The sequence below is a fragment of the Anser anser genome (assembly GCF_964211835.1).
Source record: "Anser anser genome assembly, chromosome: 19".
NCBI lineage: Eukaryota > Metazoa > Chordata > Aves > Anseriformes > Anatidae > Anser > Anser anser.
Window position 1 is genome coordinate 7,885,524 of NC_139740.1, and position 13,985 is coordinate 7,899,508.

The following is a 13,985-nucleotide window of genomic DNA, read 5'->3' on the forward strand; positions in this document are numbered from 1 at the left end:
CTTCTCCCAACTAGCTTTGGGAACTCCCGGAGGCTGAAAGGAGCTGCAAAGTCCTGGCATGGGGGGGACGACACACCAAGAATTTTGCTTTGCTGAAATCCCACTTCCTGCGGGCTGGGAAGTGGGAAGGGGCAGCAATTACTCTCCACGAGAGTTTACACTAGCGGGGGAACTGCCAACTGCCTGTAACTGCTAGCAGCAGCTCAGCAAGTGTTTACATCTGCAGCCAGCAACTGCAGCCAGTTCCCCCCCTGCCCTGGGGGGGGAATCGAGCTGCAACCTGCTTCGGGAGCTGCAGGCGGAAAGATGGGCAGGGGGAAGATCCAAGATTGCACTTCCAAATGTCACCAACAAAAAAAAATTCAAACCCAAAACGGGGAAGAAAAACACAAGAAGAAACTAACTGAGAAGCTTCATTTGCAAACTCAGTAATTGCAGCCTTGTCCTGGTCGCATTCCTCACCTGCTGCTGCAAAGATTGCTCGGTTTGCTGCAGCTTTGCTGGTTTGGCTGTGCGAGCAGCCGGCGAGCTCAAGCAGCGCAGCGCGCAGGATACCTGCATCCATAACTTGTTCCAGGGCCGCAGACTTCCTGCCAAACTTGATAAAAGTCACGCATGCACTGGCGTGAGCTCAATTCAGGAAAATGTGCTGGTAACGCATGAAGACAGCTGAGCTCTAAATTCCTCGTTAAAAGCCTTTCCCAAAGCTCCCTGAAATCACTGGAAGACGCACAATGACGCCAGAAGAGAAGTCTCTGCTTTACAGCAGAGGGATCAGGACTTGGGGGAGAGGCACTATTGACGAACGTGGAAAAGAAAGGAGAAAAACAACTCCTCCAAATCCCTGTTCTTCCCACAACACAAAGCCGGGCCCTCCTTCCCTTCCAGCACCCCTGCGCTGTCTGAAGTCTTTCTGCGAGCCCCAGGACGGGCTCCTCTCCTCGCAGCCCCCCTCACTCCTCCCCGTCAATTCCCTTTCTGCCAAAATTCCTTTCGGGCCCAAAGAGAGCACCGAGGCTGACAAACGGGATCGAAATCTTCTGCAGCAGTAGGACAGCAGAGAGAAAACCATTAGGTAATTGGCTAATCCGGACTAAGGCACTGCCTGTACAAGTAGGACAGCAGGGAGACCTAATGCCAGCGTCATCCAGGTTCTGCACACACGTGGTGGGTGCCTACACCCACACAACTGTGCTAAAGCACCCCTCGTAGAGGCCCACGTGAGTGACTGGTGCTGGGTTTTGTGGTGTGAGACCGAAATAAACCACGGACACCTTTCCTGGGAGCCCAGCAGCCCCATTCCCCCAGCCATGAGGCTCCATCCCCGCAGCAGCTCCCGTCACATGAAGCCACTTGCAAGAGGCGGCGTGGGTCGCTCTCAGGTAAATCTAACCGAGAATCCCGCAAATAAAGTGCCTTTTGTTTAAAAAAAGAAAAAAAAAAGAAAACAAACCTCCACTTCCTGATAAGATTTCAGAGATAAGGAAGAAAATGCTCTCATGCCATTAACATTTATTTTAGTCCTGTCTGCCTGCATCTCTCGACAGACAGGATCATGCAGCAAAAATATAATTTTATCGGCATAAACCAGCTGAGAATGCCGTGGGCTTTTGCTGGCCTTTTTACATCCGTGACATCCTGCTGTTTCAGACAGGACAGCACAAGGCTACGCCACAGACCTCTCTGTAAAGTTTCAGGTGGTCCCAGCACACCGCAGCCCCGGGCAGAGCTTTCTGAGCGCTGCTGCGCGAACAGAGGTCACTGCTCCCGGCTGGTCCCCGGCTTTCCTCTGCTGGAAGATCCCCTCAGCACCCACCTGCCCAGGCAGCAGGCTGCTCAAAGTTTCCCTAATTCAGCTTAGGAATAAATAAATAAATAAAATTACCAGCATTGCTTCAAAGTTTAAACGAGTGGTTCAAGCTAACACTGACTTGTCTGAAGCAAGCCCGACGTGCTTACCCAACACACTCCTGCAAAGTAGGCAGCATTGCAAAACCCAGGAAAAAATAATGTAACTGTAGATATAGATGTTTCAAATTCAATACGGCTTATCTACTGAAAATATTTTCAAAACCTCTGTTTTCTTTTTAAGCTCGGAGAGCCAACCCAACGCAAGGGGAAAAGAGCTGTCCATATTTAATCAGCTCTCTAAATTCATTTCACCCTCATAAAATTTTATTACAAAAGATGATATCAAACACGCTTTAAGTAAGAAACCCATGACTCAATTATTTTCCTTTACTGAACTGTGGTATTCCAATTGAAATGAGTCAGTGGTGCATGACAGAATCTACTTATTCCAACAGGATACTCAATAAAAATCCTACTAATGTACCTTTTGTCTAACATATCATTACTGACAGAGGGAAAGCCACGATATGCAGCTCTGACATTGCTCCGGAGTTTTTGCTCTTTGGGCAAAGAAGATGCTCCAGAATGACTGTAAATAAATAAAGAAATGGGGATTTAAAGAAAAGCATGGCTCCACAATAATTAGCCCAGAATGGATACTGTGGAGGAGATTTGGGTTTCTCTGTGCCGGCAGTTCCCTGTAACACCCTTCCACATCTCCTGGCACACCGGCAGGGTGGCTGGAAGGCTTTGCTTTTAGGGAATTCCTCGGCACGCCAAGGAGGTCAGCGAGGCGCCAGCCTCGGGGGCTTTTACTGCTGCCAGCAACCACGGACTCCAAACACCTTTCAGAAATAGGGTTTGACACTACCTTTCCCGAGACATCTTATAAAATGCTTTCGTTTCGATGCAAGGCGAGCTTTCTGACAGGGAGCGCAGCCTTCCACTCCCGTGATTTCTTGGGATTTGGGAGAAAAAAAAGCATGAAAGAAGCAATCTAGCTTCACAGGAGCTGAAACTTCACAGGGGTGGGCACAGGGAAACCGCATTCCCCACCCCAAAGCAGGGTTCTGCCTGCAGCCTGCTTTAAAACCTGCCTAGACCCCTGCAAGAAAACGCTCAGCATCTTTCTAATCAGAGCAGGAGTTAAGACAAGTTTGTTCCAAGAAACAGCTGGGGGGAGCTGAGTGTGGTGGGGTGTTTTGCCATTGTTTAGAAAAAAACAACTAACAGATGTCATTTCACATTGAAATACAGTCTCACGCTAGTCACAGCTGAGTATCAAACAAAATAATAAGCATTTAATAATAGCAAACATGTTCAGCAGCAAGCTTGATGGTTTTCATCATGATTTCAGGGAAAGTTTTCTGAGCAGGCTTTACCAGTAACCTTTATCAGGTACAATGGCTCACCACTATCGTGACAGAATCCCACGACTGGACTCATTGGACAAAAATACCCATTTAATGCTGTTTTTCTCAACAACCTCACAGACCTGATCAAACCCTCACACCCCCCATCACAAAGGACTTTTGCACATGCCACGCATCGCCTTCCACAAAACACGAGCATCTCTCTTTCTCAGCACACCTCAACAACTGCTCGGCTATTTCCCTTTCCACGCTGTCAAGTCAGGTGCAGTTTTGTAAGCCTTGAAAAGACCAGAAAGCATTTAAACCTCAAAGAAAAATATATGGGCCACTTTATAAAAACAAAAGGCTGACTGCGAACGCGGGGAAGGAAAAAGGATGAGGAAAAAAGTTTCGGTAAGCTCACATCTGTCAGGAAGATAGAATTCACATGCCTCAGTGTTTTCTTTATCACCTAAATAAATTGAACCATCAGCTGGAAAAAGGTCACACCGCAGACAGCACCGGGCGATTCTAAAGCTGTTCGATTTCCCCTTCTCCATTAGAGCTTGACAATAATGTCAGTCTAAGGGCGAATAAAGAAAGTGAAAGTTGGAGAGACTTATTACGGATGCACGGAGCTGGGCTTGTTTGGTCGCAGAGGCGTTTTTGCTCGAAGCGCTCCCATAACTCATGGCGTACCTTTGTGAGCAAAAGGACGACGGCTTCACGTCCGTAGCGCGTGGTGAGCTGGCTGGCTGCCCTGCTTTTCGCCGCAGGACTAGGAAGGCAGCACGCACAAGTTTTCCTTTTCCTCGACATCCGATGGGTCTGGCAAGCGAAGCTGAGCTTGAAGCTTCTGCTTAAACGCTAAAGGGTTGCGTGTGCTGCAGGAGCTACGGCACCAGCTGCTATTTTGGGATTTCAAAGCACGCCGGGGCGGATGACAATGCGGGCAAGTCAGCCGGACTACACGGGAAGAACAATGGATTACTTTGCACTCGATCACTTTCCCGTCACTTTATAGACGAGAGCTGTAACTGACTGCTAAAAATAACCCTGCCCGTCCCAAAATAGAACAGTGGCAACTCTCAGAAATTTTCATGAGATTTGTCAATGAAAAGCAAAACATCTGACAAATGGTTGTTTCTTGTGTATACTGAAAAACTAAGCAGTAAAACAGAGACACCACAGCACGGTGCCAAGCCAGGACAGGAAGACAGCCCCGCACCAGCTTCAGGCAAAACATTGCTCGGTTTCCAGACCGACAGCCAAAAATGGCTTCGTTTCGAGAGAAATACTGCCATGCAGCTCGAGCAGCTCACCAACGCCGTGTCTCAGTGAGAAAAGGGAAGCGTGGCTTTGCACTCCGAGCTAACTCAACAAAATCAACGCTTGCCCTGTGCACCAGCAGCCAGGACCCCAGCCTCACGGGTTAGTGTTGCGTTACCAACGGTGGGCGTCGGGGTGCTCAGCCCCTCTTCCCTGGAGCCCAGCGTGGAGCTGCGTCATTCAAACCAGCCCAGCAAAACACCTGGAGGCTTTTTTTTTTTTTTTTTGGCTGTGTGCTCTTTTTTTAAAGCATCAACCTGTTGCATCAGCGGGCCACGAATGGTACATGGCCGACCATACCAATAAAACCCACCTTAAACACAAGCGTTTGTTTGCACGGAGCTTTCACCTTTATAATTAAAACAATCCAAGGACAGGCACATGCAAACCCTCAACTACAGGGCGTTTCGGAGCTGTTTCCTTAGGAGCCATGAAGCCTTCAGTTCACGCTCACATTTCACCCAGTCTGATCTCTGAACGAGCTGGCCATGAACACGCATCGCTCGACGTGACCTCAGGATTAACTACGCATTCAGACAGTCCACACAATGTTTTAAAAACATGTCCATTTTTTTCCAAGTGGGAGCGACTTATTTTCAACTTGACGCTGTTAGTTTATGGAAACGCCACAGCTGTGCCTAAAGCAAGCCTCAAACACAGCTCGCCCCACTTTGCACAGCCCTCATCACGCTACAGGTTGGTTTCCACTCTACACCCTATTTCGGGACCACATTATTCCTTCCCTACAGCACCTGCCTAAGTGCTGAGCTTACAAAACCAGGATCGTATTGAAACGATTATTTTTCAGCAACACGTGGACTGAGCTCAACTGTTTCAGTGAAAATCCTCGAACTTAATGAAGCTGGACAGCTACACGCTGCTGGAGGCCTCCACCTGCTTTAATTCTCACTACAATACACCAACGTGTGCTTAAATATGAGCACGTATTTTACTACTAATTACCTAGCAAAAACATCCATCTGTGGGCTTTTTTTGTAGCCAGTCCCAAACGTGGAGAACACCCAGTAAATCTTTGGGAACACTGGGTTCGTATGGAGTTGACATGCGTCGGGTTTGCTGGACTGGACTGAAACCGAGGCCCAAAGAATATATCCATGCCCTATGCTGTAAGAATTAAAATGCCAGCTTCCTGTGAGGTTTCTGACACAGCACTTCTCTCGGCGCTCCTTCAGTCGCTCAAAAGCCTACCCAGGGTCAGCAGCTGTAGGAACGCTCGGGGAGGCTGGCAACGGGGCCGGGCTGCTCGAAGCGCTGCGTTACTCGCTCTGCTAGCTCCCTACAACAAAACATCCCACGCGCAAGGATTTATAAAGGCTATTTCAGTAAAACATTACTTCCACACGAGCCATTACACAGCTCTGGCTTTCAGTGACGGGTTTTTAGGAGCGTTTTCCCGGCAGCTAACCTTCAGCACCTGGCCTCACAGGAGATGCTCCAAATAAACGCAGCAGCCCTCCTTCTCCTGACCATGCCCGCAGCCTTCACTATCTAACAAGCAGCTCGTGGATCAGCTGCAGTCCCACGCTCACAACAGTTTTAAGGCAGGACACGAACTGTCTGAAGGTCTACGCTTGCACTGAACCACAAGCATAAACCCCAAACTCCGCACGAAATGAAGGCTCTGCAGCGCTCTCGTCCAGACCGGTCCACGTGCGAGCAGGCAACGCCGTCTGCGTCTCTCCAGGCTGAGCGTCAGCCAGATCTTTTTGGAAAGGTTTACAGTTGTGAACAGACACTTTCTGTTGTGAGTTTGAAATGAAACACGATGATTACCTAGCAAGCAGAAACCTGCAGCCATAACACATGTGCCAGCACAGAGATAGAAGCCAGCTCTCACGGGCTGATTTTAAAGAACTGGTGTTAGCCGTGCCGGTGATCTTCTCTGCGTCCGTGGCAGCCCAGCGGGCTCTTTCGACACCCCACAGGACCAGCACACCTCAGGACCAAAACCCTGCACCCAGCCGGGTTGGAAGGAGCACCGATGCTTCCCACAGCAGCACCACGGCACGAGGGGAAAGCAGGCAAGCCCTGGGCTACACCACCACGTCTCATTTTGAGATGGGAACAAATCTTGCAAGGCATTTTAAGCGTGCAAACCTTTTCTGTTGTTGCTGCTGCAGAGCTGCACAGTTGCCCCGAGGCATCTGCTGGTTTTATTCCTGTTCCGATGGTAATACCTAGGTGCTGTTAAGGGAAGCTCTCAGTTGATTGAAACTAAGAGGAGAACAATTGCCTCTGAGCGGACCGGGCGCGGAGCGGCCGCTGCTTTATGAACAGCGGTGACACGCGGAAGATAAAGATTAATGAGTAAAATAACACTGACTGCAATTCAGACTTCTGCAGATACTCATCAGGTATAGGCTCAAGAAGCTATTTTCCTTTCAATGACTGCTTATTAATCTAAAAAGAAATTCTAGGCATGCGATGATAAAAAGCAACCCAACCGTCATTTCCTACCTGGAATCAACTGTGCAATTGTTCTTACAAGCCAGTACGCTCCACAAAAACGTATCTGCACTTCTGACCAACAGATAGCTAGCGGTGGCCTCAGATTTTACTTGTCTGACAACAAACTCAGTCCAAGTTCCCCTTCTGCTGGTGTTCTAACAACCACATTCAATTTAACGTCTCTGACTTTTAATAAGAGATAAGAATCAGGCCAGCAGCCAGCATCTCAGTGAGCTCGCAATTTATTCTCCTCATTGCAACGGTGCAATTAGCTTCAGCACTTAAAAATGGCCTTTTTCTTTCAAAGAAAACCTCGAACTTCTCTCGCTGTTAACAACCACCTCCTAAAGCCGGGCTCAGCACCGCGGCAGCACGAGGCCGTGCCACCCAGCAGACAGCCTGCAACAAATTTCAGAAGCAATCGTTGGCACTCGTTTCAAGGGAACATTCATTCCAAGTGATACTTCAAATGTCAAACAGGTATTAACTGCATCACGCACTGATCAAAATACACAAGGAAAGACAGAGATTGCCGAGAAAATTATCATAAGCACCTAAATGGGCTGTCAGCACTAGGTGGAGTTGGAGGAAGGCTTCAGCAGCTCCCTGCGAGCCCTCCTAGTGAGACTGGGTGCTCCTGATTGCCCTGAAACAAAACACAAACTGTCTCTCAACACAGTAGAGAAGAAAGGCAGCTAGGAAATTGCCCCTGCTGCACAGCCTGCTGGCACCTGGTCTGCGTTATAGAGGACACCGAGGGAATTGCCAGCCTGTGCACGCAGGGCACGGCTTTCTCTGACAGCTCTGCACTTGATTTGCCAGCCGCGTGCTGGATGTTACGCCAGGTTTATGAAGTATTTCAGGGCTTTATAGCACAGAAGCCTCTATGACTGTCTCCCTCTTGCAGTCCACGATTTCACCGAGAAATTTAAGCAGATGTTAAGGAGGGATGTAAGGGATGTTAAAAAAAACCCACAGAGTTAGTCTCTTAGAAACAGTTTAGATGTGATTCCTTTAAGCCGAGGGACTGACCAGGCAACTTCTCACCATCTCTTTCAGCTCTGCCTTTTGGAATTTTAAAATGATTTATGAAGTTTTCAAAAAGCACGAAGCTAACCGAAGAATTTTACACCTCGGCATCCCCTCGGAAACAAACACCCCTCGCAGGGTCCTGACAAGCAGGCTGCCACAAGCCACGACATGGCAGTTCAGGATATTCCTACCCCAGGCGTTTATTTTGCTCATCTCGGAAATTTCAGCTCCTGATGACAGGGTTAAGGGAAGGCGTGCTAACGTGCTAACAAATCAATTGGATTAAGGGGTGTGCTGCCACACTCCTGCCTGCCACCTCGCTGTAGGGGCAGTAACACCCAACCCGCAGCGAGGCAGAAATGCTGCAAGGCAAGGCACTGCGGGACAGCTTCCAGAAGTTGGTCAGACGCTCTGCAAGGAGAAGGCTGCACGTTTCGGGGTCTCACAGAAAATCAGAAGCCTTATTCTGCTGGGAAGAGCAGATCCATCCAAAATAACACACGGGATTCTGACAATTTGCCTTAAAATAAAGCCACGCTAGGTAGAAATATTAGGTAATACGTAAGAGAAAAATGGATCTGTTGGGAACCTTTAAACTCCTGGATTTTCTAAAACAACCATTAAAATTAATTGTTTCCCACGCCACACAACATTATTCTCTACACTGACGTAAACAATGTAAAAGCATTAACAAAGGTCTTCGTTTCTGTTTAAAATAAAAATAAAAAAAAATCAAAGAACCATTTTCCAAGTGGGAACGATTCTGCATGGCTGGATCTCTGGTCTTTCATGGGATTTCAGACTTCTGGAACACCAAGCCTGGTCAGGCCAAAACGAACTCTGAAAACGTCAAAACAGAGCAGGAAGCCTTCGCTCCACAAAATATTTACGTGCATCCCATGTCACAGTTATCTGGCCGTGCGTTCCCTGCCCATTTCCATAACCCAAACTACTCACTTCTTAAGTGTAAGCACATTGAGTAAAGCACAGCTCCAGTCCTGCTTTAACACGACGGAGAAACGCCTCGCTGCAGCACCACGCGCACGGTCCAGCAGACAGAGCAGAGCGCTGCTGCACGGAGAGCTGCAGGCTTTCGACGCCCATCCTCTGCAGACCCCTGAAATCCAGGCTCTTATCCTCCAGCCCGCTTCAGTGCAGGGATTCAATGGCAAGCACGTACCGTGAGCGCGGCCCTTCCTGTAAACGCTCCGGGACTTTACATTCCCAACTGCCTGTGCTATTCACGCTTCCTAACAGCGGTTTGTGGTGGACTTGTGTTCAGTGAAGCTCATGCGGACTTAAAAATAAATAAATAAATAAATAATAACAACAAAAATAACCAGCTTATACTCGCCTGATTGAATAAGTCAACATTTACAGGTAACAACATAGCAGAGTGCTAGCAAATCTCTGGTTTAGAAGTTATTCTTAAAAAAGAATTTTTAAAAAATAATTAAGGAAAGCACACTTATTCTGTGCTTTCCTAACTACCTACCTCCAAGGGTATTGCACAGTCTGAAATTTAATAACGCACATACTTGTTTTGTTTTTTTAATAGGGAGATAGATTCTATTCCTGTGTAAGTCCATATCAGTGTATTGGTGAAGGGTTCTCATCAGGAAAACCAAAGCAGCACTAGGCAGCAGTTTGTTATTTCAGAGTTCTGCTGGTTTAAATAGAACACAATTTCAAAAGCCCAAACATCTTCGCTAGGCTGTGAGGACCAGGCACGATCCAGGCCCATCAAAAGCAGAATTTAACAGCGCAAATCTTTTTGTAAGACAAATGCTGAGGGTCCTGGAGGAACAAGCCATTTACAAAAAAAAAGCAACAACTCTGAAAATGCGTTTGCTGCACATCTGGGTTTTGGTTTTTATTTCCACAGACAGTCTGCACGGTTGAGATCAGACACTGCTCGCCGTGACAGCAATAAGACACTGTCCGCTGATAAGAAGATAAGGATTACTCTGCGCTCCTACAAATGTTTTGAGGTGTGTTTCCGTGTGCCATTGTTTTGAGAAAGAATTTAAAAGTAAGATTTTGAGATAGATAAGACTGTGCGTGCAAGCTCTTTGCTGGAATCCAAATCCGCCTATGATCTTGCTACTTTTCTTCTTCACTTCGTATTTCTAGCGCTGTCCCAATCCGAGTTCCTATTTAAGGCCGAGAAACCACTAGACAAGGCACTACTCAAACACATGCAGATACAAAAATGCCTTGGACACAAACTCAGCTTGAGCTCTACCTCCAGCATCGCATCAGCCCGATTTCCATCCCCACTCAAAACGCCCTTCACTCAAGCGCACTGCTCCTTTTACCTCTAAATGGCTGGCATCCAAATGGTTGCGAGATAGAGCCCGGGTGAGGGCGACCCAGCAGGCTCTAATGTGACCACAAGGCATGCATCCCCGCGGGGATGGAGCTCCGGCACTGCTTACGGGGCACCGATCCCTCAGCAGCTTCCCACGATTCATCCCCTGGTGCAAAAGGGAAGGCAAGTTGCGGCCTCGTGCGCTGCAAAGCTTATCTCTGTGCAGCAAGAGGGACAGGATGTGCTCCAGGCATCACGGTCCACAACTCGAGCAAGGGCACAGCCTGCGGGGACACGGAAACTCCGAAGTTTATTTACGGGATGGCTGCGGATATTTGAGACAGGCGCGCTCCAGAGAATCGTCTTGAGTAGAGCTGGTCTGGGTTGTGCCCACCAGGTCTGCGCCTTACAGAGATCATAACCTAACTCGGGATATTTTCAACACTGCTTTTGAACATTTATTTTGAATAGACTAGAATGAATTCACTTTTTAAAATTATTATTATCAAATGGGTTAATTCGTCTCCACCAGAACATTTACTTTCCTGCAGTTATTGAAGTGTCTGACTCCAGGTGAACGCACAGCAAACAAAGGAGCTTTCTGCTTGCACTTACCTAAAATCTGCGAGATCAACGAGCACCCAAGCAGCTGATCCAGCCTTTACAATTCACAATTAACGAGGCCAGTCGGACTAAAAACCAATGAAGACCGCAACAGCCAAGCGAACAGACCGTACCAAAACAAAACCGCTCGGTATCAACGATGCTAAGTGACTTCGCTTTCGGTTTCTTTGAACTCAGCCTCTGCTCACACTCGTAGATAACACATTAAAGACAGAGCCCCGTACAGAAATAACCATGCCAGCCAGAGTTAAGAAATGGTGCACAGCCAACAATCAGTTGAGGTTTGACAGAACGTACCCAAACCAAACCCGCTTCCCACTCCGAGCCATCAGCTAACCCCGCACCGTGCTTCTCCCGCTGCGGGCACCGAGCCCCGAGCCCGGCTCCTGCCCTCGGTCCGAGGGACACGGGGACACCACATCGCCCCGCTCCGCAGGTTGTGGGATCGTGGGGAACGGCCACGCGCACAAATCTCCGATCCACGAACCCGGGGAGAGCGTAACGGCAGCTGCTGAGTGTTCCCTTACTCACTTGAATTCTGCAGACTGCAGCATAGCAGATCCCCAGGTGAGAAATATGGCATTCATAATTAAACAGGAGCTTGGCACCAAAATGACTGTGTCTGGGAGTACCTAGCTGCACGCTGCAACTGCTAGCAAGGACGCAATCAAAACGGGTTTTTAGGCTCTTCTTCCGCCAGCAAACCGCGACCAAGGGGTGGCATATCATCAATAATTCTATTTTTCCACGTTTTCTTTTGCTGTGCATCTAAATAAAAAAAAGTCCACGCAAGATATAGAGCTGCACTCCAAAGTACCTAAAAATCTCATGCAAATACCAAGAGCTTAGAAATTGACACTAACACGGAAATTGGAACATTTCCTAATAAATACAACCCAAACTTTCCAAGAGAGAGATCCCCGGTACCAGATTGCATGTCCCCAGGGAACAGCAAAGTACGCAGATAATTAAGCTTCCTCGAGTTTACAACTTGTAACCTTCATGTCATTTTATGGAAACAAACTATATTTAAAGAAAAAAAAAGGAAGAAAATATTTACATTTCGACAACGTACAACTTGCTCACGCGAACGACCACCAAGCAAGTTCCCATATGTTATCAGAAGGAGGTTTACAGTCTGATGTGACCTCGTGTACGAATCGAAAACTTTCCAGGCATGGCTCGCGTCCCACCGACAGCACTCCGCGGTCCCCAAGCCCATCTTCCACTCGTGGTTATTCGCTGTTCCTGCAACTGTTTTCACTGAACTATTTTTAGCATCCATTTGAAAATTAGTGTTTTTCCCCTCTGGAAAAAAGAAAGCTAATTACACCGTCATCTTTGTTCCACGCTGTCCTCTTTTCCTCCTTTTCAGCTACTCGGTCCCACTCTTCCTCCTCCTCTTCCCATTTCCAATGATCTTTCCTGCACAGTTTCTTTCCTAATCTTTGATATCCTCGTTTCCGCGGTCATGCTTCATCCCTTTGTCACCTTCATCTTCCTCTACCCGATGTCCTGACTGATTGCTTCCCTGCCTGCGGCCACGCCACCTCCAGGACAGGCCCTGTCCCCTCTCTGTCACTACCACCGCAGCCCCAGCGGACTCCTTCGTTCCAGCAGCTCCTGTAAAAGGCCACCAAACTTCAACGGTGGCCACCACCACAAATACAGCGAGGCCACAACCCGCCAGCTCCCTCAGGACCACGCCAGGAGCTGTGCGATGGAAATAAGACCTAGAGGCCCTCGTTCTACTGCAGCCTCCATCCCCTGCGCAGCCCGAGGGGCGAGGATGGCAAACACCCCGTTATCCCCGCAGCCGTGCAATCCTCTGCACCTCCACAGCTGGTTTTATTCAGCGTATCACGGGGAAGCCCACCACAACTTTATGAAAAATCAAACAACAAGAACATGGAGCACGACGAACCCACCGCTCTCACCTCGGGTAATTCATGCTCTGAGTTTCCTATACATCCCCAACACCCTACACAGATAAGGATGGACAGTACAGCATGCCATTCACAACAACATTCCCAAACTTTATTATTTTAAGGAGGGAAGGCAACACCTGAGCTCCTTCCGTCCACACATCACGCCTCCACCTGGCACCGGGGCTCAGCACCTTCACCTCCCAGCCAGCGCCTCAGCGCGGGCCGAGCCAAGGGGCACAGACCCTGCACGCCCCTGGGGTGACGGGGTCTCGACAGGGGAAGGCACGGGGCAGGTACCAGCCCTCCGGGTGGGTAACCGACGGGGGGACCCCACTCGGGCTTGGGAGACCAACAGGGGGGAACCCACTGCAACTGGGTGACTTATAGGGGATGGGGATCCACTTTGGCCTGGTGACAGATGGGGAGGGAGACCCTGCTCTAGACTGGTGACAGACAGGGACGGGGACCCCGCTCTGACAGAGTGGCTGACAGAAGGACCCCGCTCTGCCACTGATGACTGACAGGGGGGTCCCAACTCTGGCCGGGTGACTGACAGGGGACCCCTCTCCATGCCGGTGACCGATGGGGGGACCCTGCTCTGGCTGGGTGACGGATGGGGAAGGGGGACCTTGCTCCAGCCCGGGCTGGAACTGGGGGCTCACTGGGGGTAGGCACAGCCCAGGTGCGAGCCCTCTGGCCTGGTGACTGACGAGGGGACCCCAATCCAGCTGGGTGACTGACAGGGGGACCTGCTCTGTCTGGGTGACAGATGGGGACGGAGACCCTGCTCTGTCAGAGTGACTGACAGGGGGACCCCGCTCCGTGTGGATGACCGGTGGGGACGGGGACCCGCTCCGTCCCGGTGACGGACGCTGACAGGGACCGTGCCCTATCCCAGCTGACAGCTGGGGGTTCCCCACTCTGCCACGGCTGCCCGCCGGCGACGCAGACCCCGCTCTGGCAGAAGACCCCCACTGACAGGAACCCCACCGGGGGGGGGCTCCCCCCCCACCGCCCGCCACCACCGGGTCCTCCCCCCTCCCCTCCGCCTCCCCCCTCCCCTCCGCGGCCGCCCCGGTGCATGCCGGG

General features: G+C 49.6%; 1 protein-coding gene across 11 annotated transcripts in view; it reads right to left on the reverse strand.

Moving 5' to 3' along the window:
- UNK (unk zinc finger) overlaps positions 1 to 13,985 on the reverse strand; it is a 45,676-nt gene that overhangs the window by 31,093 nt on the left and 598 nt on the right. The gene's annotated exons all lie outside the window — the stretch shown is intronic.